Source organism: Notolepis coatsorum (assembly GCF_963971535.1).
Source record: "Notolepis coatsorum genome assembly, contig: SUPER_15_unloc_1, whole genome shotgun sequence".
In the NCBI taxonomy this organism is placed as follows: Eukaryota; Metazoa; Chordata; class Actinopteri; order Aulopiformes; family Paralepididae; genus Notolepis; species Notolepis coatsorum.
The window spans coordinates 1,576,511-1,581,510 of record NW_028174866.1 but is presented as its reverse complement, the minus strand read 5'-3'; the positions used below and the strand labels follow the sequence as shown (position 1 = coordinate 1,581,510).

Genomic DNA, 5,000 nt, shown 5'->3' with positions numbered 1-5,000 from the left:
TATACTATGCAATATACTAATATACAATACTATATAGTGCAAAGCAGAAATGGGATGAGGTACAATTTAGGTACAATTTACAGTAAGGTGTACTGAGGTATGGGTTGTAGTGCAAATCCTTTACCAATAAATATAAAGTGTGTTTAGGTGATCTAAAGTGTGGAGGGTGGGTGCTGCAGTGTGTTGTTTGTCTAAAGTGAGTGATATTGTAGATACAATATTGTAGTTACAATTTCTTTAATTGAATTAACTTAAACTAGAAAAGTAAATACAAACTAAATTAACAATGTAACTTACAGTTTACAGAAGGACAGTTTCCTTCTGAAGCACAACTTAAGAAATGTCTCATCCTTCCAGTCGGGACCATTTGTCACATAGTGAGAGGTTCCACAGCTCAAGCAACCCCCCACCAATTGGTACAGGGCTTGTATTTTGGTTTTGCTCTTCTCATTCTTTGGTATGCTATTGTTATGCTATTGGTATGCTATTGTTATGCAAAGACAAGTAGCTAGGTGAGTACCGGTACTTGGCGCACGGCACGAACGAGTCGAGTGAAAGTTGTGAATGCATTTTTGTGTGCACACTCGTGCATGTGCGTGCACGTGCTTCTGCTCAGAAAGGTGGTGGAACGGCGTGGTACCGCGTGGCATGAGCACTGCACCCCTGGATATGACTAATGTCTGAAACAAAAACCTAAACTAACCTGGCCTGCCCGACAGTCTGTTACACAGAACCACCTGGGAAGTCTTCCTTGGAAACGGTTTGGAATAGGGCGGGCACTAGAATACTTGGCAGGTGATTGGATGGAACACCATGTCTGTAGCCGCCAGTAGTTCCACAGAGGACGCCGATTGGTACAAACCACTGTGGTTCGGGGCACAAGCGCATAACCTGAAACCTGAAGTTAGGTTAGCAAAAATCATGGGAATGACAGCTTTATGCACAAGAATCTGGCTTTACACAAGTATGTTGACATGTCTGACTACCCTGGCAAGGCAGCTATACTGAGATACAATATTCACAATAGTGGGTCAAGGTAGTGATTGGCTCTAGGGCTGGGCGATATGGCCAAAAATGTTATCACGATATATCACCATAACATTTTTCATATCATTCGATTTTTATTAGTATTAAAAAAAAGATTTTTTTTTATTATTATTATTATTTAAACAACAAATGTATGTTTATTTTGCAGCAATTCTTTGTCGCTATATTTAGTGTTACAGCCACTCACACTCCAGTTCTCAGGCTGCAGCTGGTTTGAAAGCGAAAGTAAACAAGCTTCTCTGCTGACTGTGGCTCCAGGGGAGTTGAATAGTTCTGGCTCTGCTAGGTTCTTTTCTATCTTTTGGCGCTTTTTTGGTGGACAAACCACGGCACACATGCACCGTCACCGTGACTCGCGACTGGAGACTAGCTCTGCTAGCACACATAGCCTACTGTGTACAGGCAGTTTCAAACTGAATTTTAAATTAGAAAGCAAACTAAATAAATGGACAAGAGAAAAAGTCGCCTCTCAATTTGGTCAGTATAAGCAAAGCCATTACTTTAAGTTGCAGGCAAGAAAGACAAGTCTGTCCACTGTCTCTGTCATGTTGCAAGTCACAATACAAATGTAAAAAAAATATATATATATATATATATTTTTTTTTTATTATCGATTATTAAAATATATCGCGATAGTTATCGTTATATCACCCAGTCCTAATTGGCTCCCACGCATAAAACGTTCTCTTTATTAACAGGTTGTTTGTGCGACACATGAGAGCAACAAAGCCAAAATGTATCAAATAAAAAAAGTTAAGATCCAGTCATCATCATAAAATCCACATGATCATACAGTCACCTTGTACTATTTTGATTTGCTGAGACGGAAGCGAGGACCCTTTCCAGTGTCTTTGTGCCACAAGGTAAACAACAGTTAACCTGGAAGAAGATACAAGCAAAAACATTCTACACTTTATATTTATTAGCAAAGAGATTTGCAATACAATTCATACCTCATTGCACCTTACCCAACGTTGTACCTGATCCCATTGCTGCATTGTACCTCACTGTTACTCTTGTTTTACTCTGTATTGTATATATATATAGATTGACTGAACACTTTTTTTTTTACATAATACTCTTGACTTTTTCTATTTGATACTTTTTATCTATTTTTATCTAGCACACTCTCAGGAGCTCATACAGAAAAAAGCATTTCATGGAACAGTATTCTGTATTTTACTATGACAACTATTAAAGCAACTTGAAACTACCTTTTCTTTTTCACTTTACCAGTTCTACTTACCAAATAGACCTCTTCTGTCACAACCTAGTGTTACGCTTGGTACGCTTCTTTGGCATGATGGACCCAGATGGCAGAGTATAGATGAGACCGGAGACAGAGCGTGACGATGAACAGTTTACTAACACACAAGGTACATACACGACACAGGTAACATTCAACAATGACCGCGCACAGCAGGGCAGGACAGACAGGACTATATACACAAGACTAATTGACAAGACACAGAGGGTAATTTACAAACAAGACACAGGTGTGGTAGACAGAAACAATAGAGCACAGAGTACTGGGAAAACAATAACAAACAACCAGACTAAAACATAATTACAAACCACAGACAGGGGAACACAAGACTAACAAAGTGGAGACAACAGATAATAAACACAACAAACACAACTGACAATAAATAACAATAAGTTGGTGTGTGAGCTGATGCCAGATTGGCATCAGCCCACCGGGTGGCAATGTAGACTGAGGGTTATTGTTAATGGGAGGTACTTGTGAATATGACTGTCTGAGTCCTGGTCTGAGTCCTGGTCCCACAGGGCCAGGACCGGAGGAAGTGTTACACCTAGAGGTGGTTCATCAGGCAACCATCAAACTGTTCCGCCCCAGAGAAGAGGCGAGGAGGAGGAAGAGGCCAGGAGGAGGAAGAGGCTCCTGTGAGCAAGAAGGAGACGTTCTTTCACAACTCCATCCACTCCTAGTCGTGCTCAGTCAGAGACTGAGTTCCTGCAGGTTTCAACAAGTTCAGGTTATCATTCCACTATAGGGGGGGGGGGGGGGGGGGGGGGGGGGGGGCACTGGTTTGTTTGTATTTCTTCCAACCAATCACGATCATCGTGGGCGGCGTCCTTGTGAAACAGTGTCGCAGAAGGGGAGGAGAATTCAGACTGAAATAGTCTGAATATATTAACTAAAAAGTACAATAGAATAGAATATAGGACAGGGTTGTATGCAGGATGTAGTAGAGTATACACTAAATTAGAATGAGGATACAGTGGAATATAATATGTTTTGTGGAAAATGTATGAACATTCAGACTAGTTGATGTGAGGCTGCTTAACAGAGGAACACGGATGAGCATGTACTGGGAATATGTTTCACGTCAGGCAAGGGGAAGTATTTTGGGGGATTTCCTTTCCAGCATCCTCCATTGACTTCCCTCTTGTGGAAAGTTTATGGTTCACCTTTCTACCACCAGAGGGCGACAGCAACGGCTCACAGCGGTCAGCACAACCAGAGTGCAACGGCCGAGCCTCGCCCTCGCCCAATGAGATCTCATTCTCATCAGCAGCCCAATTGACTTCTACCTGGCCACAGCTTTTGGGCAATGGTTATCATTTTGAAAATGACAATATAAATGAGACATTTTGGGAGTGGGGAGTTCATTTTGTGATGTGAATAGCGAGCGTGGCCCTAGGCCGCCCCCTGCTGGCCGAGCCGCATCCACCAGCGCGCCTCCCATTCCCAGTAACCAGCTGGTGTGACTCAGTTGCGTTGAGAAATCAATAAGAAATTATATTTATATAAAGTATGGGTACCTACGGAAGCCCTAAGAGGCCGTACATTCATACATTTTATTTACTCCGTTTTCAAGTGATAACGAGTTAATTTAATTTATTTTCTCAAATGTAACAGTACTATATACCTGTATACATGTGAGTGACACAATAAATGGTGTGGTCACTATAAAGTGACTGAAGCTGAGGAATAGCCTACCCTGTGTAATAAATTAAGTGCATCTCTTTCACCAGCAGAGAGCGCCATAACACAGTGTTGAATAAGATGTAAATGCTTTACCCATCTGGGATCACAGTGGTAAACCTAGTGGTCTCCGAGGGGCATTGCAGAGGGTTCTCAGCTAAATGAAGAAATGTTTAATTTGATAATTTCATTAAATAGAAATGACTATAAGTAATAACAATTACCTTTATATATTATAGACTGTAATTTTGTCGACTAAATCCTCCCAAAATCTCAAATGGGTCAGATGGACCTAATGTGTATCTATTTAATTAGGAGTCATACTGACTGATCTCGGACAACGACGAGAAGGCCTACCGGGAGGAGGTTGAGGTACTGGAACGCTGGTGCCAGGACAACAGTTACAGCCTGCTCCTGAACATTGGTAAAACCAAGGAGCTGATCGTGGATTACAGGAGAGGACAGCAGGAGACACACACACCACTGATGATAAACGGGGCTACCGTGGACAGGGTGAGCAGCTTCAAGTACCTGGGGGTCCACATCTCAGAGGACCTGACATGGTCAACACACATAGGCACAGTAGTAAAGAAGGCGAAACAGCGTCTCTACCACCTGAGACAGTTAAGGAAGTTCAGAGTATCGGGGAAGATACTCCAGTCCTTCTACTCAGGAGCTGTAGAGAGCATCTTGACTGGAAACATCACTGCCTGGTATGGTAACAGCACAGCACAGGACAAGAAGGCCCTACAGAGAGTGGTGCGCTCAGCCGAGCGTACCACGTATTGCGCTACCCCCCCTGCAGGTTCTATACAACAAGAGGTGCAAATCCAGAGCCTGCAGGATAATGAAAGACCCCCACCACCCCAACAACAGCCTGTTCCAGCTGCTGAGGTCAGGCAGACGCCTGCGAACCCCAGCTACTAGGACAGAGCGGCTTAGGCTCAGCTTCTTCCCCCAGGCCATCAGAGCCATGAACAATGAACATTGAGAGACACAGAAA

General features: G+C 42.8%; 1 pseudogene across 1 annotated transcript in view; it reads right to left on the bottom strand.

The window, feature by feature from the left end:
• The window catches only part of LOC311242246 (rho-related GTP-binding protein RhoG-like), a 4,671-nt pseudogene extending 2,778 nt beyond the window's left edge, over positions 1-1,893 (bottom strand). The window contains exon 1 of the transcript XR_014620997.1: positions 1,847-1,893. The product of XR_014620997.1 is annotated as a rho-related GTP-binding protein RhoG-like (transcript). The remainder of the gene's footprint in view (positions 1-1,846) is intronic.
• Between the last annotated feature and the right edge of the window lie 3,107 nt (positions 1,894-5,000).